The sequence below is a fragment of the Helicoverpa armigera genome, chromosome 3 (genome assembly GCF_030705265.1).
Source record: "Helicoverpa armigera isolate CAAS_96S chromosome 3, ASM3070526v1, whole genome shotgun sequence".
Taxonomy (NCBI): Eukaryota; Metazoa; Arthropoda; class Insecta; order Lepidoptera; family Noctuidae; genus Helicoverpa; species Helicoverpa armigera.
The window spans coordinates 9435887-9450857 of NC_087122.1; the positions used below are offsets into that span (position 1 = coordinate 9435887).

Genomic DNA, 14971 nt, shown 5'->3' on the forward strand with positions numbered 1-14971 from the left:
CATGTGTTTAATTAATACTTTCAGTTTCTACTCGAAAATTAAAATAGTTAAAAGAACAAAGCGGAACTAGTTTGTCAGTTTCTATTTAATAAGTTTGATACTCGTTAAAACTGAAACAATGGAAAGGTAGTGAAGATTGTTTGGATAGTAAGGAATCTTGTAACGAACGTCTACCAATTAAATATTACAAGATAATTTGTAACAAGATTTAGGTATTGCAAACTTCCTATATAAACTAAACGTTATTTAATCTGAAAAAAATATAAGGTAAACGTACCAATAGTCGTCGGATTTCGGAAATCACTGACTTTGAAGCGCTACTGTGTGTTAAATATTTAATAGAAAATGAAAATTTTTGCATGACATGATAGAGTATTTATTCATTATTCTAAATAACTAATGCTTTTTTAATCATTTTGATGGGTTCATATACTTATTAAGGCAAAAGTAAAAAAAGGGCGATTTGTACCAATAGTCGTCTGATTTGTACGGATACTCGTCAAATATTCCCAGTACTCGTCAACTTTTAATGCTAATGTAAACTCTCTGCTCTTGAACATAAGGTTCAAGTTATGTACATTTTTTTTGTGCTTGAATTTGTTAAGCATACTTGTGCTTTTGAAACATTAATGCCGCTCATGTCCCTGTTGCCCTCTTGTTGCTTTTCAGTGACTGATTCCCGGGGGCCCAGTAAGTATGTTGGCGAGTCTCCACCTGCCATTTTAACATGTATTTAATACATTGTCATCGGCAGGTGCCATAGTTCCCGTAGATTCCCCATTCCTAGTCCATTAGCATCCCATCACAATAGCCCCAGTAGTTTTCATCCATAGTTAGCAATAGTTTAGCGCAGAACCGGGGATTGTCCTTGGGTACATTTCTATAGTGTATACAGGGATAATCGTCGGTTTTGTGTCACCATTTCATTAAAGTTGTCTCAAAAGGGCTTCAGCGTGTTGGCTTCGGCCCCACGTTCGCCTCCCAAAAATCCGGGACTCTATAGTCCCGAGGTCTGGAAGAGACATACGTTTATAATATCTAATAAGCCCCACAGGGCATCTGAGGCGGATGACGGGGAGTAGCGACCACGCGGGGCTATATCTCCGAGTGCTCCGGGGAGAGTATACTGTCCCCCATCTACAGCCTGCCGGAGTGAAGGTCTCCCGCCTCTTGGCTTGCCTTCATTGTTCGACCAGAGTGGAGTCGCTAGAGCAGGGTTAGCAGCCCTGCTCGGAGGGTAGATGCCTCGTGGTAAGTGGTGGGTGGGCCGGTGATGCTGGACCCACAGGGAGCGCGTGATCTGCGTTTAAAGTCCGCCGAGGTATCTTCACCCTTCAGCCGCTCATGTACCTGTTGCCCTCTTGTTGCGAATTTAGCGACTGATTCCCGGGGGCCCAGTAAGTGAGGTGGCGAGTCTCAACCTGCCATTTTAACATGTATTTTATACATTGTCATCGGCAGTAGTTCCTCATCATCATCCTCCAAGCCTTTTTTCCCAACTATGTTGGGGTCGGCTTCCAGTCTAACCGGATTCAGCTAAGTACCAGTACTTTACAAGAAGCGACTGCCTATCTGACCTCCTCAACCCAGTTACCCAGGCAACCCAATACAAGGGGTATTGGGTTGTTAGACTGGTGTGAGACTTACTGGCTTTTGACTACCCGTAACGACTGCCAAGGATGTTCAATGACAGCCGGGACCTACATACAAACTTAGAAAAGTTGCATTGGTACTTGCCTGACCTGGAATCGAACCCGCGCCCTCATACTTGAGAGGTTGATTCTTGGCCCACCAGGGCACCACGACTTTTTTTCCAGGTGCCATAGTTCCTATAGTTTCCTATATCCTAATTCACTAACATCCCAACGCAATAGCCCAAGTAGTTTTCCTCCATAGTTAGCAATAGTTTAGCACAGAACCGGAGATTGTCCTTGGGTTCATTTCTATAGTATATATATACAGGGATAATCGGCGGTTTTGTGTCACCATTTCATTAAAGTTGTCTCAAAAGGGCGTTTTAAATTTTCTTGCTGCATCTGAGGGTGTTTGTGGCCCCTTGATTTACAGCCTTTATGACTTGCCTCTTGCTTGTAGTTTCTTTCAGTCATGATCTGCTATTAAAATTACGATCATGCAATCACTAAATACAGACAATTTGAAATAAAAAAATCTTACTTAAGATATTTACTCTTTACCCATCAATATCGAATACAACAAGCAAACAAGTGACAGCGATGGAAGCTATGTCATCTTAGTTTTAAAACTGATTTTAATATTTTTTGCGTCAAAACTAGTTGAATGACATAATTTGTATACAGGGGCTATTAAGGCACGTTAGGAAGACGCGGTACAATACGCGTGACGAAATGCAGTTATTTCGAATAAAAAGCGTAGTGTAAAAACAGTCAATTTTTGTTTGCCACAAATTGTAATCCAAGCGTAGTAGAAACAAAGGCTAGTGCTAGACCTACTTGTACCCAAAGCGGTAGATCTTAATCGAATGGCGGAGGCCTACAGCGGCCAGCATATACTTGAAAAAATACTCGTAGAAAGTGCATACTTATAGAAAAATGGGGATTTAACCATTAAGAAACATATGAATTGAATCGAATAACATGACTATTTACGTGCATCTAGAACCAGTAGAGTAAAATTTACCCCTAAGAAAAAGCTTAAAAGAAACGCAGTTTTATGAACAAATGTAGTCTAAACCTTAAATATGTTTATTCTAGACAGTTATCAATTTAGTAAAAGTCCCGATACTAGCTATTTATTTGCATTTTGTACTGTAAAACACAAAATATCCTCATCATGACGAATTTAGGTGCAACTTTTGAGTATGTCCCAGTAGTCGTCATAATAATTGTAAAATTGACGGGTTTTGGGTCAAATGGGAGTTTTGAAGTACCAATAGATGTCACATTAAAAAAATATATCTTCTATGTTAAAAGTATTCCAAATTGAATATTACATCGCTAGCAAATAAACTTAACTATCTAATTAAACAAAGAAACATACCACAGACCCCACTGGAGTTATGTAAATTAAAACACAAAACCACGTGGTGAGTTTCACTTTTGACAGCTGAACTTCACGAAAAAACGATTTTGTTAGGGCACACACGTTTCAAATAACATATCATAGAAGCCGTGACTGTTAAAACCCCGTATTGTTATTTCAATTGTGCAATATATTATCAAGAATATGTTGATATATAAACCGGCCCATCTTAAGTTCAGTAGAAAATAATAATAAAAGTTTTAAGATTAATTGACGACTATTGGGGCATGACGACTTCACCCGCGTTTACCTTAACTAAAAATAATTAACAGATGATAACTTTGATGGATCGAACTTAGTGAAATCAAAACTCATCCAAGACCATAGGTATATGCAAGGCCTATGTCAAGAATGGTAGTTTGTATCTTCAAACTTGGCACTTATTCGACACAAAAAATCAAGCAATGACTATCCCTTAAATCAAATATAAATACATCAAACAGGTATTTTCCTATCAACTAGTAAGTGGAGCTGTCACAGTAGACGTGAAGGGGAAACTTTCAAGTGTCCCGCCTAATCACTGAAACAAGTGCATAACAAAAGTGAAATCTGTTGAATTTCCCCGCGGCGGCGCGGGCGCACGCTGCCCGCCACGTGGATTGGGAGCGATAGGGGCACTATCGCCACTCTCGTTACTCCTCGCATACGGGCCACTTTGTCACATTGCTTGATTATTACATACATTACATTGTTAGCCCACAAATAAGCCATGCTGGCGCTTTCTAATGATTTAAAGCTGTCATTACGAAACATCTAAATATCGATAATTAAATTATTCGCATCGAATCTGAGACAGAAGCGTAGCAACATAATTATATGGTTTCATGTTACACATCAAATTACACTTGCGAATTTAAAATGGATAGCTTTTTAAATGCGAATATCTGTTGGTGTATCTGTAGTATAACGAGCGTTTAATCGGCGCCTCGGGGCGACACTCGGATCGATCAAAACAATCAGTGGAAAGCGGCTGGTGGCTGACCACTGTTCGCATAACCGCATTCCTCGAGAGTCTCATCATACGACAAAAAGAAAAAAATTACGTCAACTCGCTTTATCGCGGATGTTAGGTGCTTAAAGGTAATATTCCCCTTTCTTTCTATTAACATTCATTTTTATTCAATTATAGTATAAAATAGCTCTTGATGTTACAGTAGTTTTAATAACTGTTTTCCCTATGTGATGCTTTAATTTAGACAAATTAAAGTCGCTATTGGAATTTTTGCCACTCGCCACTTTTTTATTGTAGCATTCCAAGAACCAAGACAGTTAAAATATTGCAACTTCTAACAAATAGTGCGATTAATTTCTTTCAATGTCTATCCATAACTATAAAATAAAATGTTATAGGCCATTTCGCGTTAATCTAGCTCAATTTGTAAATTTCTGATGTTTTTACAGACACATTCTCACTTTGGACGTCAATCATTAAAATATTTCTCATTAACGAATCTAGCTAACCTAAATAGCTATCGAAATAAAAGTAGTAGTATAACAAATAAATGGTTGGCGTGTAAATAATTTGACCCTGTTAGCGAGAACAAGGCGGGTTGACTCATTTCCCAGGCAAAAGAAAACGGCTCCACTTGTATGTGTGCCTCGTGGAACAATACCGTGCTCCCGCGCAGACGACGGACCTACGTAACACACAAAACTACAAACACTAGACTTTTTTTCAGTAATATATCTGTTCGTGATCGACTGACATGCTATGACAACCCATTTTCATTGAGATAAGTTAGAGATTGGATAAATTGAGAACCTGATGTCTATAGATATGTAGGTATACGAGTGATTCCTACTTATAAAGTTATAAACATGTAGCAACAAGTTTTTGCACATATCTTGTATGCATGTATGTAATCGCAATTGGGGACCTTCTAAACTCCAACTACTTTCAGTTCTTTAATATAGATTTTCCTGCAGGACGGGTTTTTTTTCTAAAATGAAAATATTTTACATGACCGAAAAAAGCCTGTTTGGGAACATATAGCTTTTATTAGTTGAAAGTTATTTATAACTATAAACACATTCACACACCAAGAGTTAATTTCATTTGACATGTTATTGAAGACGTGTTTACTTAAGCATGGGCCACGACCATAAAACGGAACAACATTAATTACGTACACGACCAACGGCCGTGTTTATTGGCAATCACTTGAGAATTAGGACTAATGTTTTCATACAAGAAAATGTACTTGCAATCTATGCAATAAATAGAGGAGAAAACTGTGGGAATACGTGAATATTTTTGGATTATTTTTACAAACAATTCATAAGAATGTTCGAAACTAAAACAATGTAATTTTCATAAGTGTCCATAAAGTTCGTAAACGCTTCAGTGGTGGTTAAAAGGCCCTAAGTGCAATATTTTCACCGTTCCCAATCCGTGCGTAAGCGCAATTACAAGCAGTTTATGGGTGACAGTGCAGAACCGGCCTTGCGCTAACTAACCTGCTTCCTATGCCACTCAGATACAAACCCACCCTTCTACTCTTCCTCGCCGCTCTAGTTTTTTGACCTAAAATTGTCAGCAATTTACTGATAAACAATATTAATACATTTAAGATTTCATTTCCACCGTATCGCGGGATTTATTTAGTTTCGATCTACTGGGAAACAATTTACTGATAGACATAAAGAATGTCGATTAAGTCGTGTTCCAAAACATGTTCGCTCGTCGACTTTCAACACGAGATCAACAATAGAATCAGAAGTCGGTCAGCATTACGCGGCAGTTATTAATAAGGGTATTATTGAAACATTGATCAGGTGGCGGACGAGGAGTGCCCCTTGGTGCTGACACACTGACTCGCTTTCGCCCCGAGTGCCTGCGCCTGCGCCGAGCGAGATGCATGCCGTATCTATGCTCGCGTAAATTACACACGCATCTTACTATTGTGGATTTCATTTAATTAATGATGTCCACCTCATAGGGTAAAAATTAGTTTAATGTTCTCTTATCCTTAATTCTGTCGTCCAATATTCCGCAAATATTTAAATTTTAATGCAACTGTTATCTTATGATGTCCATCAGATAAATACTTAAAATTTTGTATGATATTGCCATTAAAATTAACGCCTCTTCTTATGGAAAGTTAAGGTAAATACGACTAAAATTGAATGAAAACTTTTTAAGTGCAAACGTGCAAATTGTTTTTAATATTTATGTTTATAAGAGCATTCCGCATCAGAGCATCTCATTTCGTTTATATTTTTTGAGATTTAAGTCGTCTTGACGGAAATTAAAACTGGACATGCTCATTAACGCTTTCACTCCGATGTTTCCGTTACATTCGGACATTATCTCTTTAACGTGAATCCTATATGAAAGTGAAAGTATCTGATAAATAAATATGAAATACATAATTAAATTGTAACATCACATCATTTCCCCGGTCGACAATTTCTAATGTGAAAATAAAATGACGTGACGAATTAATTAAAGTGGATAGTTTAAGTTATGGTAGTTACGCAACGTGACGCGAGTTGCACGAAATAGCTATTTTTAGCTCACGTCAAAGAAAGCTCCATTCATTCACGCGGACAACACATAAAGAGTTTCCATTTAGTGACTCTTAATGTGGTAAATGTTATGAAATTCTAGAGAATCATTAAGATCACGTAACTGTGTAAAAGTAAAAAAGGTTTGAAAGATGATGAAATTGTTTTTTTTTTCAGTGTTTTTATGAAATTCGTTTCTAGCTCAAATAAGTAAGACAAACAATATCAAAACAGTAATCTGCGAACATTTAGGCGCTACCGACTAATGGCTATATTTGCGACACATGTTTCACAATCCCGCACTCAACAATCCCAGGAGATGGCAGGCACCGTGACGCAAACCACTCACTTACAAAATCTTGATGCATTCAAACAATGGAATGGGAAGTCCTACTGTGTGTGGACGAATTTCGCAATGTTCTGAACAACACATTACAACTGCAGTAATAACCGTGAACACTCATAGTCGCATCCGTTTGTCTACAGATAAGCAATGCGCCATTTCAGACTTAATGACTACGGACGAACGTACCCAAGTAGCAAAATTTTGTTTTATGAAAGTCATTAAAGTCAAAAAAATATGTTTTATGAAGGCTATACGAAGCCCGTGCTTAATAAGACTGCATTTGAGCATGATCATTTTGAGCATTGAGATATGATAAGGTGTGAGGCTTTGTATTTAATAAGCTAATCTCCTTTAATTCGATAAGACATGTAAAGGCATATTATATGGCTGATTCACTGTAAAGAAGCAAGACATTTGCTTTTATGCAACAAATTGCTCCTATAATCGCTAAAAAAATTCGACTGTAAGGACAATTGCTCGTATTGCAACAAACTCATTACTAATAATAGTAGTTCGTCTACAGATAAGCGCCTATGGCTTAATGACTACAGACGAAGCAACTATAAACATAGCATAGATAACGTTAACTATTGTAACGTCGAAAAGAAATCTAGAGAACGAAAGCATTAACATGTATCATATAGTCATATCCGTGTGACCGTGTCTAATGTAACCGACATTAAAATGTTTTCCGACTGATACTATCTTTCTCATACTAGTTCCTCCTGCATTTTGTGGTCTAATTGATGTTTCCCTCTACACCTTAAAATAGTATCGTTTGTCATTTTTATTGGGTCCAAATAATGCATATAAAATTAGTCTCTAAAAAGTTTCTAAGTTTTTTACGCTTAGGGAATCTCATGGGATGAAAACTTGGACCGGAACAGTCGTTTCCATACTTTAAAGGTTTCCATTAAGTAACTACGCCTGTAACAGGCCATAAAAACGTGCCTCGTGTAAATTGCATTTAGGTGAGGTACTCATTAAATTCCACATAGCAATTAACGACCAATAGAGACGTATAGTTGTTGGTTAACTTAGATATTAGTATAAACGTAAATGAGGAACCCCTGCCGGCATGAGAAGTATAAAATGCGAGCTCTGTGACGCGTGGCCTACTTTCCACCGCCGGCTTCACCACATGTCGCGCCACCACCTAGCTTTTACTACCACGAAAATAAAGACTAAATTGCCTTGACTAAATGTCAGTTTAAAAAACACCAGCTGCGTACAGAAAAATCGTTGAACACAAAACATGCAAATTGAGTATGTTCAAATATTCGCGATATGCGAAGAGATAATTTCATCGAGTACAAGTGAAAGTGAAAATTATGCAACTTTCTACTACTGAATGTTGTTAGAGATAAGAAAAAATACGCATTATTTGGTTAGTGTAGGCCCGCGGTTACGGCGTAGCAGCGAGCGTTACGGCGTAGCAAGCGCGTGCGCTCACTAAAGCTCTATAATCCTTGCGTGTAAAACTGCTGAATTGTTTCAGTTATTTGACTAAATCAGTTACATTTTTATTTAAATTAAATTATATTATGAAAATGTTGAATTATTATGAAAATATAAAATTAATAATATTGTTTTTCTTGTTATAAAAATTATGAGAAAGAAGATTGAATGCATTTGAAAACTATGATGATGAAAACTTTTGTTTATATATATTACAGCAGATTTTATCGTCGTACAATTGTATCGTATAGGTTCTGATAGACATCATCACGTATCTGCCATCAATCAAAAATAATTTCTTCGAATCACTTAATTAAAAAATCCAGAATGGGAATCCACACGACTGTAAAAATTTGAATTATATACGTTACTGCATTGCACACTTGCTCACAATTTCCAAACACAAAATCCTTTCCCACAACAAACACGTATCCTGTACCTTTTCAGGTGAGCGCAAAAAGTAGATCGGGATAGAAGAAACAGTTTCAGGATAACACAGGCAGCTACCGATCACTGTTCCAGAGTTCACAATCACTGTCACAGTCTGTTCACTTTCGTTCGCGACGCGATGTGCGCGCGCGCGTGCTAAGGCTCGCACTGGTCGCGGCGCCGGTACAACCGCCCCTTTTATACGCGAGAAAGTTCCGCGCCTGCGCAGAACGACCTATCCCGGAGCTGACGTCTGTTCGAATTTTGAAATCCTTTGATGACGCCATTGATGTCATTGTTGGGGCTGCTGATGCCTTAATGGCTTATGACTGTGTTGATGTTACGAAATGGCTCCTTTCTTGTTGGGGTCTGTTGGCGGTGTGGGCAGTTTGTTTATTTTTGAGTCAGCTGTTTGGTATTTGGATGTTGGTTTGTCAATTTTAATATCAATACCCGGAGATACTATTACACATTTTAAAACACGAATAATTTCCAAATACATAATTGAATTAATTTCTAAAAATAAAAAACCCAGAATCACTTATGACATTGCGTAAAACGCTTTGAAATTACATCTCACTGGAAAGATCAACTAAGGTAATTTTCATTGAGTGCTCGCTCTGTAATCACAGCTCGGTGAGACATCACTCCGTCGAGAAATTAAATTAAATCTTTCACTGATACAGTGATATATTGCTCATGAAAAATTAATAGAACTTTCAAAGACGTTATGATTTTATAACTAGGAGTTTAGAAATATAGTTAAGATTGGTCTACAAGCCATAGAACAGAAGTAATCAGCTCTTATATTTCATTTCCTCAGGGATTTCTTTGACTTATTATTTACAAAATCATGTACCAATTCTGACACCAGTCTAACCAAGGGGTATTGGGTTGCCCGGGTAACTGGGTTGAGGGGGTCAGATAGGGCAGTCGCTCCTTGTAAAGCACTGATACTCAGCTACATCCGGTTAGACTGGAAGCCGAGTTCAACATAGTTGAGAAAAAGGCTCGGAGGATATATATGTACCAAGTCTACTCAATATTTAGGTACTTTTGTCTTCAGTTACGGACGATTATACAATGTCAATGTCAGAGGTTAAAACCGCAACTCGACTCGTAACAGCCACTGTAGATAACTGCGCTGTGAAATTGCTTTGACAGTGAACAGTTCAATCAGATTAGTTTTCAATCATATTAATAGCAGAATAATGTTTTCCTTTTACTTATCTTATCCATTAAATACCAGGTTTACAAACGTAAACTTCTTTACTACAAACTTTCTATGTATACAAAAATTAAAAACATATATGTATTAAAGAACATCGATTAGGCTTCGAAGTATTCCTCCGCATCACTGTCCTCCGGAAACGTGCCCAGAAGACTGGCTGCATACTAGGTTAAATTTGCCGCCTGAAGAAATTGAGATGACAAAATGCGGTGATAAGCTGTAATCTGGATTCACGTTCAGTAGAATGCAAATAGAAGTGCCTATGCCAGTGAAACCTCACAAAACACACTGGTTGATAGCATAAATCTAGGAGAATTTCAAACAGAAGCCCAACTAATAAAGTATTCGTAGCTACTCAGCTTATTGTAAGAACGGCAGCACATCAGAATATCATGCGAAAACCGCAGCTTCTTCCCTCTGATAGATCGAACCTAGTAGCCGAACCCGTGCGGTTAAGCAGTAGCAATCTCGACTTCCCAACATGAAAATTCCACCACGATATGATACGATACGATACTGAGTAAATAAAAACGATTATCTGAAATAAAATATTAATTTAAAGTCCGACAGAAAGCGGATAACTGAAAATAAATTGGAAACAAAAACGCCGAACAAAAGAGTTCAACGATTTGACTTTATGCACCAATTTTAAGTTTTGTTTTAGAACTAAAGTTGATTGTTTTGATCAATGTTTTGCATTGCTCGTGTATATAAATTTCAACATTTTTATAATATAATTTATGTTTTAGACGCTTTAAGAATTACTTGGTACAGGACTAAAAACACTGAATAAAATATTTTGTTTAATAATAATCAGATTATACTATCTTTCATCCCATGCAACATATTGTAACTTTATAGAGCAACCAATTAAGAAATAATTAAGAAACTTTCCGCAACTTGACTACTTCCTATTTACCTACCTACGTAATACATCATAACAACATTTTTTGTGGAAATTACACGCACTAATGATTATTACAACATTAATGTCTTTTATGTAATTTTCATTTCATTAGATTCTTCTCTTTTATGTATTTTAATTCAAATGAAAATTTGGTTTTAAATATATTTCATGTTGAAGATTGATGTTACAGCTAGTAATTTTATTGTGAGTTTTCTCATGCATTTGTTACTTTCAAAGCACCTCGTTGGGTCGTGTAATACTCGTAGTATTCTGCATGGACTGCAAGAATTATATTCTTGTAATCTTGGCTGGCTGGCAGAGAAAATCAATCAATAGTAAAATCGATTATCGCAATTATTATTATTGATTGATTAGTGATTAAATGTTTATATTGTCGGTATCTTTAGAGCGTATGACTACAAGCAATGCCCATTCAGAGTCAACCGTCATAATTTAAGCACGCTCTCTCACCGCGGCGGCTGCGCCCGCACAAATATGAAATTTACGGAAAGAGTGAAATCGAATAAATTGCCCATTGTCTTAGTATGGTGCACGAATTCGGCTCGTATTACTTTCTGTTTTCATCTCGACATGTGCGCCGCAGGTGAATGATCTCGGCTAATTGTTAGCTCCCGCCCTGCCATTACCGCGGTGACTGTCTTATTACACGTATTTGCTATTCCACTCTTAGCCACGTGATAATTGTTTTTTTTTACTCCGCTAATTAGAAAGATTTAATGGATACGTAACCAGCATAACAATGATTGGAAATTCTCTTAACTTATACAATTGATGAGCGAAGAAAGTTGCGGATTTGAAACTCTGTTAACTGCATAAGTGTCATCTTGCGCGCTCATTGTAGTAGTTATAAAAGACTGACGTTAAATGTCAAGAAATATAGAAGGATTTTATATGCGGATGCACCTCCAAAGCATTACTGATCATGCTTATAAAAATACATGAGATAGGAGGATCAGCCAGTGGCGTAGCGTGGGTATCTGCCGCCCGGGGCAGTTGTCGATTTTGCCGCCCCTTCCCGTGTATTTTTTTTAACAAGTGTTACTGGCCGTTTGTCATTTTTAACCGACTTCAAAAAAAGGTTTTTTTTTGTATCGACGTTAAAAATCATCAAATGACCCTTCCCGCTCTGTGGGTTAGCAGCGGTGAGTCAGACTCTTACTGATTAAAAACCGTCGTGTTCTGTCGAAGGCCTTTTATGTTTTATGCATTTTACGCAGCCCCGGCAGAAGGGGGAGGTTCTCAAGTAGACTTTTCTTTTATATCCTTGTTACTTGATTTCTGGAAGGTTTCAAAATTCCAAAACGCGAGCGAAGCGAGCGGGAAATTTTTAACGGACTTAGACCAAAAATTACGTAAAATTTAGCCCAAACGTACTTAACTTTTTGCTTGTTGACAGATGCAAAAATAAGGGCATATCGTTTTTGAATACGCGAGCGAAGCGAGCGCGAAATTTTTATGGGACTTAAAATAATAATTACGTAAAATTTAGCCCCAAACATATTTAACGTTTTGTTTGTTGACAAAAGCAAAAATAAGGGCCATAATATAGTTTCTGAATACGCGAGCGAAGCGAGCGCGAAATTTTTATGGGACTTAAACCAAATATTACGTAAAATTTAGCCCAAACGTACTTAACTTTTTGTTTGTTGACAGATGCAAAAACAAGGGCACATCGTTTTTGAATACGCGAACGAAGCGAGCGCGATATTTGTATGGGACTTAAAACAATAATTACGTAGAATTTAGCCCCAAACATACTTAACGTTTTGTTTGTTGACAAATGCAAAAATGAGGGACATAATGTAGTTTCTGAATACGCGAGCGAAGCGAGCGCGAAATTTTTTTTTGACGTAAACCAAATATTACGTAAAATTTAGCCCAAACGTACTTAACTTTTTGTTTGTTGACAGATGCAAAAACAAGGGCACATCGTTTTTGAATACGCGAGCGAAGCGAGCGCGAAATTTGTATGGGACTTAAAACAATAATTACGTAAAATTTAGCCCCAAACATACTTAACGTTTTGTTTGTTGACAAATGCAAAAATGAGGGACATAATGTAGTTTCTGAATACGCGAGCGAAGCGAGCGCGAAATTTTTTTTTGACGTAAACCAAATATTACGTAAAATTTAGCCCAAACGTACTTAACTTTTTGTTTGTTGACAAATGCAAAATCAAGCGCATACAGTTTCTGAATACGCGAGCGATTTAAATTTCGCGCTCGCTTGAGCGCGAAATTTTAATTATTTTTTATTTAAGACTCAAAACCAAAATTACGTAAAATGTAGTGTCACGTGTGTTTTAAGTACCAAATTTTAACAATAATTAATTTTAAGATTAAAAAGTTTCAACTTTCTTGTTTAATGTTTTGTTATTGTTAGACAGTTTTATGTAGCGGCGCAGATACTAGTTGCAAACAATTTTTTTTTATTGAGTAAATTTTGCCGCCCCCTGAAAGCTGCCGCCCGGGGAATGTGCCCCCCCTGCCCCCCCCACGCTACGCCACTGGGATCAGCAGTGAGTTGCCAAGTTTCGCAACGAGTGCATTGCTCAGACTGTTCCTGCAGCTGGCAGATCTGATGTCCATACATGAGACAATGTCTGCACGTCGCTGCCTACAGATCCGCTTTGCATAACAATGCCGTGTCACAACTTTCTTGTAAACGGAACACGATCTGAATTCGGGTTGGATTAGTCACTTCTAAGCTGCCAAGTGTTCCGATGTTCCGATTTACATAAGAGGCTTACCTACAAAACATTATCAATATTATTGCAATGTTTTAATACGTCGTCGTTATGTATCGATCGAAAAGTGAAAGTTTGCTTTAATTTTGTAAACATAATTTCAGATTATGTAGAAATGAGCTGGAAATGTTTTTAACGTCATACGTTGTGCTTTCAAAAAGATGTCGTAGTATTTGCTAGCATTCACGAAAATTGAAATGCTCCGTCATACCAACTAATGTCCGAACGAGCAAGAATTTTAGAAAGTTATGTAAGATTTTTTCTTATTTTAATGGTTGGTTTAGTTTCTAATTAATACTCACGAAAATGCATAATGCAACGGAAACTTGGCTTGGAAAATATAAGTACTATAGTCTTATATTAACAACAAGAAGATATTGAGCATGTAATTATAACATGCGTTCTAAGAACAGATAGCGGTAGTAGCAGCAATTATGGGAAACTATGTTAAACTGCAATTCTCTTGTCAAAATAATCTTCATAGTTAAAATAGTAGTGTCAATTTTAACTACGCGCAAACCTTCACAGGACTCAAATCAGAGATAAACAGATTTTCTAATCCAGTCCAAACAACTATGTCATACAATAAATTAGACATAATTATTGTGTTATTATCGACAAACCTAGAATCATTCAGAAAAGGAAAGTTGACAGAAATAGTTAGAATACCATTTGCATTACATACAAAACGCTATAAATCATTGATTGCAGACGGATTATTACTTAGCGATGTAACGTAACATTATACGCCATTGACCTTTGTTTGAAAAAATATGGAGTTGTGTAACTCGTACGTCATGTGGTCATTAGAATGGGGCAGACGCAGGCGCAGGTTGTTCAATGGCCGGTAATACGGACGCGCGCAGAATGGGGGCGGCCACCATTTCATAACATAACGCGGCCGTAGGACTTCGACGAAAGTGAGTCTCGCGGATGCGGGAAATTCCTAAATTATTGCCACAACCGGACAAAACATGACTAGTGCAGCTTCGTCTGTTGCGCAGATATTTTGTTGCAAAACGTGATTGTGCGTAGGGGCCTAAGTTCAGCACCAAAACAGTGACCCTTACCTGCTAATTTCAGTAAAGTTTTGATTCACAAATAAAGGAGAGTATTAGTGATCTTCATTGATACTAACAGACTTGCTTACAGAGGTTTCTCAATCTAGAGGATGATTTGGTTTTTCTTCTCAGACTGGGAATTGTATTATTAAATGAAAGCGATTTTCTCTACACTATCAAATGCAAACCCAAATATTAAAATACC

General features: G+C 37.3%; 1 protein-coding gene across 3 annotated transcripts in view; it reads right to left on the bottom strand.

Annotated features, from left to right (window-relative positions):
* The window catches only part of LOC110378932 (cuticlin-4), a 28725-nt gene extending 19742 nt beyond the window's left edge, over positions 1 to 8983 (bottom strand). For 2 of the 3 annotated variants that reach the window (XM_049836712.2, XM_064043610.1), the window contains exon 1: positions 8811 to 8983. The gene's annotated coding sequence lies outside the window, so the exon portion shown is untranslated. Of the gene's footprint in view, positions 1 to 8762 lie in introns of all 3 variants that reach the window. The other variant, XM_064043611.1, reaches the window with a different exon arrangement.
* Positions 8984 to 14971: the final 5988 nt, after the last annotated feature.